Source organism: Sus scrofa, chromosome 16 (assembly GCF_054392235.1).
Source record: "Sus scrofa isolate SSC_HxYL_T2T_F1_AM1 chromosome 16, Sscrofa_HxYL_maternal_Yorkshire_Landrace_v2.0, whole genome shotgun sequence".
NCBI lineage: Eukaryota > Metazoa > Chordata > Mammalia > Artiodactyla > Suidae > Sus > Sus scrofa.
The window spans coordinates 84317064-84333667 of record NC_139398.1 but is presented as its reverse complement, the minus strand read 5'-3'; the positions used below and the strand labels follow the sequence as shown (position 1 = coordinate 84333667).

At 46.7% G+C, this 16604-nt stretch overlaps 1 protein-coding gene across 6 annotated transcripts in view; it reads right to left on the bottom strand.

The window, feature by feature from the left end:
- The window catches only part of CMBL (carboxymethylenebutenolidase homolog), a 33014-nt gene extending 19819 nt beyond the window's left edge, over nt 1-13195 (bottom strand). For 2 of the 6 annotated variants that reach the window (XM_085001570.1, XM_021076558.2), the window contains exon 1: nt 12956-13182. The gene's annotated coding sequence lies outside the window, so the exon portion shown is untranslated. 6 annotated transcript variants of the gene reach the window in all.
- Nucleotides 13196-16604: the final 3409 nt, after the last annotated feature.

Genomic DNA, 16604 nt, shown 5'->3' with positions numbered 1-16604 from the left:
CTGTGGGGCTCCTGCACACAGCCCGTGTCCCCCATTTCTTGTTTTTAGGGAATAAGCTTCCGCCTCTGTGACCTTCCCTGAGTTCCAAAGGGCAGAGTCAAACAGATACTAATCAGGAAGGGAGGGGATGCAGAGACCAAGGAGGAGCCATCAGGAGGCAAAGTCCTGGTTCCTTCTCAAGGAATCTGAGTTTTTCTGCAGAACCAAAACCCCCAACAAAAGATAACCTGAGAGTACCACCACCAGAACCAGTCCTGGGGCCACAAAACACCAACTCTGAAGCGTGCATCTGCCCTGATCCTTATCTGTGGCCCTATTTTCTTCTCCCAAACCATAAAGCCACCTCCTAATCTCTCCCAAAGGAGGGCACGGTCTCTAGGGAATTAGCCTGCTGGGGCCTCCTTTGCCTGGCAAAGTAATAAAGCAAATTTTTTTCTCCCTCGCCCAAAACACTTCGAGGAGTTTCTATTCGGCACCAGTGGACAGAGGCCGACTTTCAGCAATAGCGGGAGGAGACCCCAGGTGTGGCATCCATGAGCCCAGGAAAGGAAGGGCTGCAAGAAGAGGAGGGTGCAATATACATCGGATCCCTCTGCTGCGCACCTGAAACTAACATACTACATTGCAAATCAACTAGACCTTAATCTAAATAAATAAATAAATAAATAAAAGGAGAATCCAACTGCAGTGGCTCAGGTCGCTGCAGAGGCTCAGGTTCGATCCCTGTTCCAGGAAATTCCATATGCTGTAAGAGCAAGCATAAAAAAAGAAGACATAAGAAAAAATTGTATGCACCCCCCAATTTTTTATAATGATTTTTATTTTTCCAATTATAGCCGATTTACAATATTCTGTCACTTTTCTACTGCACAGCAAGGTGACTCAGTCACACATACATATATAGATTCTTTTTTCTCACATTATCATGCTCCATCATAAGTGATCAGAGTTCCAAGTGCTATCCAGCAGGATCCCATTGCTTATCTATTCCAAAGGCAATAGTTTGCATCTATTAACCCCAAATTCCCAGTCCCTCCCACTTTCTCCCACTCCCTCTTGGTAACCACAAGTCTGTTCTCCTTGTCCATGATTTTCTTTTCTGTGGAAAGGTTCATTTGTTTCCAGATATAAGTGAAATCATATGGTATTTGTCTTTCTCTTTCTGACTTCACTTAGTATGACAGTCTCTAGGTCCATCCATGTTGCTGCAAATGGCATTATTTTGTTCATTTTTATGGCTGAGTAGTATTCCATTGTGTATATATACCACATCTTCTTAATCCAATCATCTGTCAATGGACATTTGGGTTGTTTCCATGTCTTTTTTTTTTTCTTCATTTTTTTTATTACTCAAATGAATTTATCACACCTGTAGTTGTATAATGATCATAACAATCTGATTTCACAGGATTTCCATCCCATAGCCCAAGCACATCCCCCCACCCCCCAAACTGCCTCCTCCCGAGACCATAAGTTTTTCAATGTCTATGAGTCAGCATCTGTTCTGCAAAGAAGTTCCATCTGTCCTTTTTTCAGATTCCACTTGTCAGTGAAAGCATTTGATGTTGGTGTCTCATTGTATGGCTGACTTCACTTAGCAAGATAGTTTCTAGGTCCATCCATGTTGCTAAAAATGCTGGTATTTCGTTCTTTTTGATGGCTGAGTAATATTCCATTGTGTATATGTACCACATCTTCTGGATCCACTCCTCTGTTGATGGACATTTAGGTTGTTGCCATGTCTTGGCTGTTGTGAATAGTGCAGCAATGAACATGCAGGTGCATGTGTCTTTTTCAAGGAAAGTTTTGTCTGGATATACGTACACCCAAGAGTAGGATTGTTGGGTTGCATGGTAGTTCTATACATCGTTTTCTGAGGTTCCTCCATACTGTTTTCCAATAATTTCTCCCAAAATTAATGAATGAATTTTTTTAAGGGGCAGGTATATATTTGTATACGTATAACTGAATCACTGTTGTAGCACAGAAATGATCACAACATTGTAAATCAACTCTACTGCAATAAAATTAAAAAAGAAAAAAGAGGGCAGGTGTAGACCAGACAACATTCTGCAGGAAGAGCCGAGGATGCTGACAAGGTTGCCCACAGGGCTCCAGCCAGTGGGAATCAGGCTGAGGGGAGCCAGAGAGGGGTTTGGGCAGGACTGTCTGGGGCTGAAAGAGAAAAAAGACCCACAAGATAGGAAACATATAAAACTTTCTCCAGACTGTGGCCTGTCTTAAAAAAGAGAGTGGGTCAAAGATAGGGTGAAGATATGGAAACGAGTTCTTCTTTTTTTTTTTTTTTCTTTTGTTCTTTTTGCCTTTTCTAGGGCCGCTCCTGCAGCACATAGAGGTTCCCAGGCTAGGGGGTCTCATCGGAGCTGTAGCCACCAGCTTACTCCAGAGCCACAGCAACAAGGGATCCGAGCCACCGCGCCTGCGACCTACACTGCAGCTCACAGCAACACTGGATCCCTAACCCACTGAGCAAGGCCAGAGATTGAACCTGCAACCTCACGGTTCCCAGTTGGATTCGTTAACCGCTGAGCCATGACAGGAACTCCATGAGTCCTTCTTTTAAATGAAAGAAATGTCAGCATTTTGGCCTGTGGATGAGGATGGTACCAAAAAAGAGAAACCAAACCAAAGTGTGTGTGGGGAGGGGAGTAGGGGTGGGGTCAGCACAGCAGAGGAAGCCCCTGGGCAGGTCCCCCATATCCCCAGCAGGGAAGACAGAGGGTGTGGACACAAGCACAGTTGGGTGGTGATGCCAGGCAGAGGGTTGTGTTGTGTAGGCTCCTATTTGCACCTGTTCAGAGAATTACACGGCAGCGCCCACAGATCAGGGCAGATGGAGCACGAAGAGGCTGGAGGGGAGAAAAGTGGAAAATGACGGCCAGGGACACGTGCAGGGTCAGCGAGACCAGGTCCCCAGCCAGGCCCAGCTGCAGGCAGGGGGTGGGATGGACACCAAGCAACCCAGGTGAGAAAACCACTCACGGTGCATCACTGCCTAACACACACACACAAACACATAGACACAGACACACACAGAGAGACACATATAGAGACACACACACAGACACACCTGATCCTGTCAAGTGGTTAGAAGCTTAAGACTAAAAAGCAAAACTAAACTGTTAGAAGAACACAGACAACTGTTCGAGGTTTTCTTGAACTTTGGAGTAAGGCGGAGTTTCTTCCATCAGACCCGAAACATATGAACCTAAAGGAAAGGCTGAATAAATTTCATCTCATTGAATGTGGGGTGGGAGTCTGCTCCAGCTGCCGTAACAAAACACAACAGAAATGTTTTCCCCCAGTTCTGGAGGCTTGGAAGTCTGCGATCAGGGTGTCAGCAAGGTCAGGTTCTGACGAGGACTCCTCCTCATCAGACACGAGACAGTGGTTGTGGTTCCCACAGAGAGTAACTTGAGAGAAAGAGAGCGAGCGAGAGAACAAGCTCTCAAGCTTCTTTTAAGGCATGAATCAGAGTTCCCATCCTGGCTCAGTGGAAACAAATCTGACTAGCATCCATGAGGACACAGGTTCAATCCCTGGCCTCGCCCAGTGAGTTAAGGATCCAGCATAGCCGTGAGCTGTGGTGTAGGTTGCAGATATGGCTCGGATCTCGTGTTCCTGTGGTTTTGGTGTAGGCCAGTAGCGGCATCTCCAATTCAACTCCTAGCCTGGGAACCTCCATATGCTGCAGGTGTGGCCCTAAAAAGACAAATACATAAATAGATAAAGGCACTAATCCCATGGTGAGGCCTCCTGTTAACCTAACTACCTCCCAAAGGCTTCACCTCCTCATACTATCACACTGAGGTTAGTGCTTCAACATGTACATTTTTTCGGCCCTGCCTTTGGCAGGCAGAAATTGCTGGACCAGGGATCAAACCTGGGCCACGGTGGTGACCTGAAGCACAGCAGTGACCCAGTAACGGAGCTAGTGCCCTGGGGGGCTCCTAGGCATGTGAACTGAAGCCTGGCACTTGCCCTCGGCCTCTATGTGGAGTAAAACATGAGCCACTGCAGCTGTTGACCTGCAGCATCCCAAGCAGAGCTCAGGGTGGAGACCGGGAGTGAGGCACTCTGCGCTCTGGGGGAACCGGAAGAACAGGGCTTCGGATAGATTTTTTTTTTTTTTTTTTTTTTTTTTTTTGCCATTTCTTGGTCCGCTCTCGCAGCATATGGAGGTTCCCAGGCTAGGGGTCAAATTGGAGCTGTAGCTGCCAACCTACGCCAGAGCCACAGCAACACGGGATCCGAGCTGCGTCTGCAACCTACACCACAGCTCATGGCAATGCTGGATCCTTAACCCACTGAGCAAGGCCAGGGATCAAACCCGCAACCTCATGGTTCCTAGTCGGATTCATTAACCACTGTGCCCCGACGGGAACTCCCGGATAGATATTTTTAGGAGAAGATTTTATGAGCCCACATCTTGCATCTCCTCATGTCTAGAAAAACATGAAAGTCCTTCAATGGTGACAGATGTCTGTGACTCACAGTCACCTTCACAAGACTAGCAGCAAACATCTGCATACTGTGTGCCCAGCTGCGTGCTCCTCCTCCTTCACCTCTATGACCTCTCTTGACGGTCCCCCTTTCCTCTGGGGGCAGTATTTCAGATCGCTCCTGGGCTGAAGTTAGGGGGCAAAACAAAAGATGTCACGGTCACCTGTGAGAGCAGCCACTCCCGAGGGTGGGCCAGTGAGCCCTGGGGGAACTCAGGAAAGCCTATCCTTTGATAAGCAGGGATTCCAGTGTGCCCAGACCTCTACATTTTCCCATACAAACATTCTTCTATAAATCTTCTGTAAATCTGGTTATCTATAAACTTCTTGTTGCTACTTCCTGCCCTTTGTTGCAAAAACTCATATACCCTAGCTTCCCCCTACCTCCTCGGAGCAGTTTCTCGGGGCTCCCCGAGATGCTGTCTCGAGGGCTTAAGTCCTAATATCATCCCAAATAAAACTTAACTCTCACCCTTCAGGTTGTAATTTTTTAGTTGACAGGCACAATAGCCTTTCTGTGTCCCTCATTTCTTGCTTTTATGGAATAAGTTCCAGCCTCCATGACCTTCCCTGAGTTCCAAAGGGCAGGTGCTGATCAGGGAAGGGAGGGGATGCAGAGACCAGGGAGGAGCAGCCAAGAGACACTAGCGCAGCCTTGGAGCAGGTCCTGGTTCCTCCTCAAGGAAGACACAGAACAAGAGCTTTGAGCCCGTTCCGCAGAACCAAAACCCCCAACAAATGCAAGAACTATTTGATGAAGCATCTTCATTCCGGGAAGAAGGAGGACCACCAGAACCGGTCCTGGGGCCACTGAACACCAGCTGTGAAAGACAAGGCAAGCTTGCCTCTACCCGGATCCTTATCTGTGGCCCTATTTTCCACTCCCCAAACTATAAGACCACCTCCTAACCCCTTCCAAAGGTGGCACAGTCTTTAAGGCCTGCTGTGGCCCCTTCTGCCTGGCAAAGCAATAAAGCTATCTATCTTTTTCTCCTTTACCCAGAACTCTGTCTCTGTGTTTCAATTCAGCGCCAGCAGACAGAAGCTGAATTTCAACAACAACTTGAACCACAGCAGTGACCAAACCAGATCCTTAACCCTCTGAGCCATTAGGGAACTCTTAAACATATAAATTTTATGGGACACATTTCAGTCCACAGCAGTAGCCAATTGTAAAAAAAAAAAAAAAAAAAAAAAAAAAAAGAAGAAGAAGAAGAAAAAGAAAAAACTTATAAAAAAATTGTTTACAAGTGGGGAAAATTGAACGGACTCGATATTGGATGACACACAGTCATTGCTAATGCGGGGGTGGCAGAGGAGGAGGAATAATATTATTGCAGTGATTTTTTTTCAGTTCTTATCTTTTGTAGCTACCTGTTGATGTACATACAGGAAAAAATGACGAGATGTCTGAGCCTTTCTCAGTGGATGTTGGAGGTGGGGAGAAGTGTCCACATGTTGACAGTGTTGGAACTCAGTGGTTTAGGAGTGTCTTTTGTACCAATCTCTTGACTTTTATACATGTTTGAGATTTTAAAAGCTCTCAAACCTTTATTAAAATTTTAAGCACTACAAGATAAAAGGTTCCCTTTAAAAAGTGAGACAATAAGATACAGACTAAAAGTTATTATTTTCAAAGCAGGGCTGTAGTAGCTAGATAAAATAGAGGAAGAGTTCTTAGAAATGAACAGGAAAAAGACAATCCCAGTAGAGAAATCCTCCAAAGACATAAACAGGCAATTCACAAAAGGGTATACGTGAACAGCCCACCAACATATGAGAAGATACTCAACCTCACTGGCATTTAAGGAAATTATACTAAGAACAACGATGAGATACAATTGTACCTCTTGTGGTTTGGCAACAAGTCTATTAACACCAAGAGATGGTGCCCATGTAGGGAAATGGAAGGGAATGAAAACGGATAGACACTCTGGGAAGCAGTCCAGCAAAGGCAGTGATGAACACATCCTGCTGCCCAGAAATCCCACCACTGGGTATACGCCCTTGAAAAACTCACATCTGTGTGTGTGTGTGTGTGTGTGTGTGTGTGTGTGTGTGTGTGTGTGTGTTTGCTTGCATACACATGGGTATGGAAGGTTGTTCTTGCCAAAAAAGATGGCAACTACTGCAAGCAATCTAGCCCACGCTTAGGAGGTAAACAGGATACACTGTCCTTTATTTGCTGTCGTGGGTTGAACTGTGGCCCCTGAAAAGATACTTGTTCAAGTCCTAACCCACAGAGCCTGTGAGTGTGGCCTTATTTGGAAATAGAATCTCTGCAGGGGTAAGAAGAGGCCATCCTGGATGAGGGTTGGTACTAATTTGATTAATGACTAGTGTCTTTAGTGTGGGACTTGAAGGCCTCTCCAAGGAGATCAACTCAAAAAGCCACTCTGAGGCTTTTTCTCTCTGGCCAGGATAAAAATGACCAGACCTTATCTCCCTTTCTGTCCCACTGCAATTGTTACAGAGTTCTTAAGCCCCTCCTCAGCAACCTGCCCTATACCTTCCTGCCTCTTCTAGGAAATATACTTAACCCACTCCTCTCCCCACCGCTATAGGGGCAATGTTCACCCCCAACCAACCAGCAAGTGCATCCTGAGACCTCTCCTCTCTCCTCTGTCCCTGGGCACTTGGGGTCAGCTCTCTCTGCTTATCAGGAAGCCGTCCCACTGTGCTAGCAGTGTTTCTAATCTCAATAAATAAATAAATAAATCTTTCTTTCTTTCCTTCCTTCCTTCCTTCCAACCTTCCTTCCATCCTTCCTTCATTTCTTTTTTTGTCTTTTTAGGACAACACCTGTAGCACATGCAAGTTCCCAGGCTAGAGGTTAAATTGAAGCTATAGCTGCCAGCCTACACCACAGCCCCAGCAACGCCAGATCCATCTGCAGCTTACACCACAGTTCACAGCAACACCGGATCCTTAACCCACTGAGCGAGGCCAGGGATTGAACCAGTATCCTCATGGATACTAGTTGAATTCATTACCACTGAGCCACAATGGGAGTTCCCATAAACTCTTCTTTCTTTTCACCTGCTATGAGTCTGAAAATTCTTTTCCAACCCAAGCGCAGACCACAACACTTAGAAGGAGAGAGAAATTTAGAAACAGGCACAGACACACAGGAAGACGGCCATGGGAAGACATAGGCAGATGCTGGAGAGGTGCTTCTACAAGCCAAGGAATGCTGAGGACTGACAGCAACCACAAGAAGTCCCAAGAAGAACTAGGACAGACTCTCCTCCACAGGTTTCAGGAAGAACATGGCCCTGCCAACACCTGCATTTCAGATTCCTGGCTCCAGAAGGTAAGAAAATAAGTTCTTATTGTCTTAAGTCACCCAGTTCGTGATGATTTGTTACAGCAGCCACAGAAGTCTAATACATTCCTTAAAAGAACATTGCATAGCAATTCAAGGAACAAACTAGATACATATTTATCAATATGATAAAGCTCAAACACATAATGCTATATAAAAAGACAACGGCTTTCTGATGCTTAGGAAAGACTAAACCCCCCCCAATAATACATCTTTTATTAATGAATACATTGTAGTAAAGTATAACGCATGGGAATAAAACATGCCACCATTAGACAGGTTCCTGGCAGGGGAAAGGGATGGACCCTGCTGGCTTTAATTGCAGTTGCTACATTTTGTTTCCTTAAACAGTTTTGATTTAAAGTACATAGGACAAAATGTTAGTATCTTTTAAATCTGGGTCATGTGACTATCAGTAGCTATTCCATTACACCCTGTACTTTCCAGAAAATTCTAAATGTTCGTAACTAAAGGATCCGGCATTTGTCACTGCAGTGGCTCAGGTTGCTGCTATGGCTTGGATTCAATCCCTGGACCAGGAACTTCCACATGCTGTGGGTGCAGCCAAAAAAGGAAAAAAAAAAAAAAAAAAGGAAAAAAATGTTAATAACCAGAAATAAAATAACCAAATTTTAAGGGAAGAGAAATTAAGAGCCAGTCATTTGATAAAAGAAAATTTTGACTCTTTTACCACGGTTGTTTCTACAAGCTACATTAATGAACTATTATTAGTAAGAGAAGTCAGAACAGTTCAGTATTAATAGCGGTCCATTTTATGTCCAACTGCACAGTATTTGCTGAGCACTGATTCCTTAGGCTGATTTCTTACGTGGGCTGTCCTATGAGGATGCGAGACCACAGAACACAAGCAGCCTTAAATCAGAATCTTTCTACCTTAACTTCAATTGCTATCCACGTTCCAGAAGGAATGTTTACAGACAAAACAGCCACTCTCTGGACTGATCAGGAGAGGTTTTGCTCCTGCAGAAAGAGGTGGTGGCCAGGGGAGGTCTCAGTGTGCCACATCTGAAAGCTGGCCTCCTGCCCGGCCCTTCACGTGGCACAGCAGCCAAGCCCAGCCTGTGTCCTGGGCCAAGACCATGGTTGGCAGGGCTGACAGTCTCTCAAAACTTGACTCTCTTGTGGGCAAGAGCCTTGGGAAACACACCCTTGACGCTCTACTGACTGTACTACTCATACATTTTCTGTGTATACATTTCAGGATTTGGGCTCTTTGCCCCTCTAAATCACACATTTGTTAAAACATAATTTTCAGGGAAAAAAAAGTAAAACCATGACTCCAGTATAGTTATAAAAATGAGTTTGGAAGTTCCCTGGTGTTCTAGCAGGTTAAGGATCTGGCTGTGGGGCGGGTTCGATCCCTGGCTTGGGGAACTTCTGCATGCCTTGGGTGTGGCCTGAACAAAAAGAAATGAATTCATGTTAAGGATTGTATTTTACTCATATGATAGGAGGAAATAAGGCAGATGTTACAACTGGATCTAAGGAAAAAAAGAACAGAGCACAAACTGATCTGGAGTAGAGGGATGTTGAGATGAATATTAAAAGGAGACAAAACCAAGTTTTCCACAGTAGGGGAGGAAGCAAATTAATTCTCTACCAGATAGGAGAGAATTTACAAATCTGTCAAGAGCTGCAAAGCAGTTCAAACGCAATGAACAGGGCTAGAATCAGCCAGCCCTGGAGGGTGTGCTACAGTCGACGGATGCTTTTCCACTGAAACACACTCTCTCCTATGACAAGTGATAAGGTTTCCTCCTGTAAGAGGATGCGACTGCGGGTCTGACATGAAGGGTGGGGTCCTCAGAAAAGGCACCAAGAAGGGCCTTTCTATGTCATGGCAGGTGGGCTTGGCAACACTTTCCAGCCACCCTGAGGTCAGATCTGTGGTTCTCTTCCTGTCACCAGGGATGGCCAGGACATGCTCCAGCAGAGGAGACACTGATGGGCAAATCCTTTGGCAATGCCACCCCGAATGCAGCATGAAACACATGATTCCATCGTAATTTTTTCTTTTCCTTTTTTTGGTCTTTTTAGGGCTGCTCTTGTAGCATATGGAAGTTCCCAGGCTACGGGTTGAGTCAGAGCTACAGCTGCTGGCCACAGCCACGGCCACGGCAATGACAGATCTGAGCCATTTCTGTGACCTATATACGACCGCTCACAGCAACACCGGATCCTTAACCCACTGAGCAAGGTCAGGGATCGAATCTGTGTCCTCATGGGTGCTAGTCAGAGTCGTTTCTGCTGAGCCACGATGGGAACTCCCACCATAATTTTCATGCACGATCCCACATAATCATGCATGCGTGCTAGACCCATCCCCTATAGGCTAAATTTTGGGGTCCCTTGTCAGCAACTTCCTCCTTGAGGGAACTCCAGTCAGGACCCTCTGAACTCTCTTCTCAGCTGGGCCCTGACTGTTGGGCTTCATCCAGTTTTAGTCAAAATCCTGCCAAGTCGGTTTAGCACAATCCACCACCCCCATATCTGATTCAGTTCTTCATCCTCCCCCACCCCGAGTGATATCTGATCACCCTGGCTTGTCTTCTGCAACCATCTGTTAAGTCAGGTTAACTGGAATCCCTACTTCCATCCACCGACCCCTACTCTGCTCCTAGGCTAGAAATTCCCACTTTTCCTTGTTGTATTCGGAATTGAGCCCAAGGTATCTCTCCCATTACAAAATCCCACTGGAGTGGTCCCTGCACCTATCACGATATAGGTGATAACACAGGTCTTGAATAAGATCTAACTTACCATTTTTTGGTGTGGTTTTTTTCGTTTGCTTGTTTTTTCCTTTTTTATGGCCGCGTCTTCAGCATATCGAAGTGCCTCGGCTAAGAGTGGTATCAGAGTTGTAGCTGCAGGCCTCCACCACAGCCACAGCAACACTGGATCTGAGCCACATCTGTGACCTATGAAGCAGCTTGCAGCAACGATGGATCCTTAACCCACTGAGTGAGGCCAGGGATCAAGCCCACATCCTCACAGACACTCTGTTGGGTTCTTAACCCTCTGAGCCACAACGGGAACACCTGACTTACCATTTCTTAACAAGAGTCACGGATGAGTAATTTTTAATATCCTCCAGCCCTGCTTCACACAGCAAATGCCTTTACAAAATTATAACTCAAGACCCATGGGGACCAAGGATGCATGTTTGATCTGCAAATTCCAAGGGGCTGTTACGCTCTCCCTTCTCTCCTAAGATGTCCCTTCCCGTGGCAACCCTCTACCCCATACGAATTTGTGCTGCTGCTTCTTTGAACCAGTTCTAACATCTGCCTGGTTCCCTCTTTAATGAATAAAATAGTGTCTTTAACACGTGCCCATTTTTATATCTGTAGCAGTGTCATGATTTTGCCTTGCACTGATAATTATCTTTTCTTTTTTTGTCTTTTTATTTTTTTTTTTTTATTTTAGGGCCACACCTGCGGCATATGGAAGTACCCAGGCAAGGGATCTAATAGGAGCTTCTTTGACCTACACCACAGCTCATGGCAACACCAGACCCTTAATTCACTGAGCAAGGCCAGGGATCGAACCTGAGTCCTCATGGATGCTAATCAGGTTTGTTACCACTGAGCCACGGGAAAATTATCTTTTTAAGCGTGTAGTTGAACGACGCTACCCTTTTCTCACTAGAGCTCAGAAGGCAGGAAACGGGTGGTAAAGAACAGGTGAGCTAGCATGGTTTCCTACTTTCATGCCCCCAAAGATTTAATTAACTCAGAAATCACACTTCCCAACGCAATGCAGATCTCCAAGAGAAATAGTGAAAACAGAGATAGATTTTTTTTTTTTTTTTGGTCTTTTTTTTTGCCTTTTCTTGGGCCGCTCCCACGGCATATGGAGGTTCCCAGGCTAGGGGTCCAATCGGAACTGCAGCCATCAGCCTACGCCAGAGCCACAGCAACACGGGATCTGAGCCGCGTCTGCGACCTACACCACAGCTCACGGCAACGCCGGATCCTTAACCCACTGAGCAAGGGCAGGGATCGAACCCGAAACCTCATGGCTCCTAGTCGGATTCGTTAACCACTGCGCCACGACGGGAAATCCAGAGATAGAGATTTTGAGGAGCAAGAGGGATTGGCGTTGATGGGATTGCAACAAGCAAAGAAACCTAGGGCTAAAGCCTGGCAGCAATTTAGAAATGGAAACACCTGTAAGGGCATCAGAAGCAACAATGAGAGATAATACAGGACAGAAGGTGGCCACGGGAAGGCTGGGTGCTTTTCATTTCCTGGGTAAACACTGTCGTTGGCACAGCAATTGACCTTCAATCTTGCATCAGAGAAGGCAAGACCCTCCTTATCCTTAGATGGGTTTAGGAACATCAGCTCCTCAGATTATTTTTATTTTTCAGTAGTCAAGGTTGTGTTCTCCTTAGGGTACGGGGCCTTGATAGCAGTAATTAGAAAGCCAGATGGGATGAAGATAGATTGGCCCATGAACTTGCCAATCACGCGGCTGCCTTTGGCCTTTTCTCGGACTGTTGGGCTCGCTTCTGACCACCTTACTTTAAATGGGCTTTGAAAACAACAGGTGGCATTTCCATCAGCAAGTAACCCTAAATCCCAATGCCCCGTGTTAGCAAGGCCCGTGGAGGCCACAGCTTCGCCTCCTGACCCACATGGCTGAGTGGGAAACTTACAGTCTTTCCTGGCAATGAGTACGCCTCATCCAGGACACCACACCCCTAGACCCGGCACCTCTTCTCCTAATAGCCATCCTTAATACATGCTGCAAAGCGTGGAGAACTATCTGGATGCGGATATGCTCATTTCCCCCCCATACTTTTATGTTAGTAGTAAGAACTACACAACCAAAATGTTCAACTCTAAAAAAATAGTTACTCAAAAGTAGTGGCCCAGAGGAAAGGCTGGTGACATTGTGTTAGGTGTAAAAAAGGAATACAGGTTTATATACCGTATGATTTAAACGCTGTTCTTAAAATGTACTGCTCAACAGTACAGGAAACTATGCCAAAGGGGGGGTGGCAGGGGTTGCTTTTCTGCGATGACAATGTACTGTTTTGAGAAAAGCAGGTGTTGAAAATGGATTTTGGCAGGTCCATTACCTGTGCACATGGCAAAGACTTCCTTTGCCTCCTGCAACCGCCCGCGCAAGTTAAACCAGAGCGGACCTGCAGCGCGGTCCTGGGCGGGCGAATCGCACGTACCTCTTCCCGCCGCCTGAAGACCGCTGTCCACTCGCGCGGAGGAGGCCGGACCGGAGGCGACAGCGCTGCAACCCCGCGGGACCCAGGGGTGACGGTCAGGGGCGAGCCGAGGGGGAGGCGCCTCCTTCCGGGGCGGAAGTGGACGCGGTGACGGAGGGCGGCAGGATCTCGGCGGGCCAGTGGCCGTCCGGGATTCCCAGCACCGCCCCCCACCCCGGCCCCCGCCTCCAGGGGCGGGGCGGGGGGGGGCTGGAACTAGAGTGGAGGGGCGGGGAGGGGAGGCCGGGAGGGGAGGGGAAGGGAGGGGAAGGGAGGGAAAGGGAGGGGAGGGGAAGGGAGGGGAGGGGAGGGGAGGGGAGGAGAAGGGAGGGGAGTGAGCGGGAAGGAGGGGCCAGGAGGATCAAGACCGCCAGCGGGGAGATTTACGTGTCCGCCTAACTCCTGAGACCTCTGGAACTTTTTTTCTCTCTCTCTCTCTCTCTCTTTTTTTTTTTTTTTTTTTGTCTTTTTGGCTTTTCTAGGGCCGCACCCGCGGCATATGGAGGTTCCCAAGCTAGGGGTCGAATCGGAGCTGTATACCCTGGCCTATGCCAGAGCCACGGCAATGCCATATCCGAGGTGCGTCTGCGACCTACACCACAGCTCACGGCAACACCAGATCCTTAACCCACTGAGCAAGGCCAGGGATCGAACCCGCAACCTCATGATTCCTAGTGAGATTCGTTAACCACTGCGCCACTACGGGAACTCCTGGAACTTCTTTACTGTACATCAAAACCAGGCTTTTTAAAAAATAAATGATTACATATTCGTACTTGACCTCCCCCCACTAACGCACACTCCATGTTTTGTCTGGTCACCTGACAAAGATTGGGATAACCGGTTCACTGGCCACCGAGGAAGGCTGAGAAAGTAAACAGGAAAAAGCGTTGATTGGAAAAATCAGTAACGGTGGGAAAACAGCCACTTCCTGATACCACAAGAATTTAATTCAAAATCTTAGGACCCAAGAGCTAGAGCCTTGTAAATTAAGATCCTTCTGATTGGAAAAGGTGTGATTTCAGATTGAGGATGACTTTTTTTTTTTTTTTTTTTTTTGTCTTTTTGCCTTTTCTTGGGCCGCTCCCACGGCATATGGAGGTTTCCAGGTTAGGGGTCGAATCGGAGCTGTAGCCACCGGCCTATGCCACAGCCACAGCAAGGAGGGATCCAAGCTGCGCCTGCAACCTACACCACAGCTCACGGCAACGCCGGATCCTTAACCCACTGAGCAAGGTCGGGGATCGAACCCACAACCTCATGGCTCCTAATCGGATTCGTTAACCACTGCACCACAACGGAACTCCGACCTTTTTCTTAAGAGGTCTTTTCTGCAGAGAGATGACAATAAGATAAAAAGACTAGGGCGGAGTTCCCATTGTGGCGCAGTGGTTAACGAACCCGTCTAGTATACATGAGGACACAGGTTTGATCCCTGGCCTCGCTCAGTGGGTCAAGGCTCTAGAGAGAGCAGTGAGCTTTGGTGTACGTCACAGATGCAGCTGGGACCCCACATTGCTGAGGCTTGTGGTGTAGGCTGGCAGCTACAGCTCCTATTCAATCCATAGCCTGGAAACCTCCACATGCCACAGGTGCGACCCTAAAAAGACAAAAAAAAAAAAAAAAAAAGGAAAAAGACTAGGCACAAAAGTAAGGTTTGTGAGACAATCTGATTTGCTACAATGTAATTTTCAGGAAAAAGGTAAAATCTTGATGCACACAGGTGTGAAAATGACACCTGTTGAAAGTTGTATAATACTCATTAATTACTGAGAAAAGCAGGCAGATGTTAAAACTAGTTCAAAAAAACATTTTAAAAAGTGTATACATGGGAGTTCCCATTGTGGCTCGCGGAAACGAATCTGACTAGTATCCGGGAGGACGCAGTTTCAATCCCTGGTCTCCCTCAGTGTGTTAAGGCGTTGCAGTGAGCTGTGGTGTAGGTCACAGAGGCGGCTAGGATCTTGTGTTCCTGTGGCATAGGCTTGCGGCTACAGCTCCAATTCGACTCCTAGCCTGAAAACCTCCATATGCTGCAGGTACAGCCCTAAAAAAAAAGACCAAAAAAAAAAGGGCACACGTGTATGGAGTAAAGGAGTGTTGAAAGGAAAATGCAGACACACAAGCTGGTTTTTTCCCCCACAGGATTGGGAAGGAGGGCAATTCAACCTCATCAGACAGGACAGAATTTTCTTGTCTATCACTTACCTCCAACTTACAGAATTGTAAAATAGTTCCCAGATATTGAAAGACAAGTATCAGATAGTCTGCAGGGTGAACCTCTAGACAAGCATAGGTTTCCATGGAAACATGAAATTGTTTCCGTGACACTGTTTTTAAGCATCTTCCAGCATCTTGGTATCACTATTTACATGGAAAGACTAGATGTGACTAAATACACATCCTTTCTCTCTATTTGCTAAATTTAGCGCTCCAAGCATCATTACTAACTCCTTTATTAACACATTAATATGAGAGATGTCATGTTTGCAGCTGTATGTCTTGCCAAAATGTGCCAGCCCAGTGTTAAGTATATGCATGCACCTAAAAGTAATTTTTTTTTTTTTTGTCTTTTTGCCATTTCTTGGGTCGCTCCTACAGCATATGGAGGTTCCCAGGCTAGGGGTCTAATTGGAGCTGTAGCCACTGGCCTACGCCAGAGCCACAGCAACATGAGATCTGAGCCACATCTGCAACCTACACCACGGCTCACGGCAATAACAGATCCTTAATCCTCTGAGCAAGGCCAGGGATCGAACCTGCAACCTCATGGTTCTTAGTCGGATTTGTTAACCACTGCGCCACGACGGGAACTCCCAAAAGTAATTTTTTTTTTTTTTTGTCTTTTTAGGGCCATACCACAGCATATGGAAGTTCCCAGACTAGGGGTCAAATCAGAGCTATAGCTGCTGGCCTGCACCAAAACCACAGCAACGTGGGATCTGAGCCTAGTCTGCACCCTGCAACACACTCACAGCATCGCTGGATCCTTAACCCACTGAGCGAGGCCAGGGATCAAACCCACATCCTCATGAATACTAGTCTGTTTCATTACTGCTGAGCCACGACGGGAACTCCAAAGGTTTTTTTTAAAGTTACCTCCAGATTAGTCTCTCTCTCTCTCTCTTTTTTTTTTTTTTGGCCGCACCTGCAGCATGCAGAAGTTCCCTGGCCAGGGTTCAAACCCATGCCACAGCAGTAATCAGAGCCACAGCAGTGACAATTCCAAATCCTTAACCCACTGAACTACCAGGGAACTCCTGGATCAGTCTCAACTGGCAAAGTTGTGCCGTTGATTCAAATTTTACAAGACAGCTCTGTATTATGAAATACACTTCTGCCACAACATTCAAAAACAAATTATGGAGTTCCCGTCGTGGCTCAGGAGTTAACGAATCCGACCAGGAACCATGAGGTTGCAGGTTTGATCCCTGGCGTCGCTCTCTGGATTAAGGATCCGGCGTTGCCATGAGCTGTGGTGTAGGTCGCAGACGAGGCTCAGATCCCA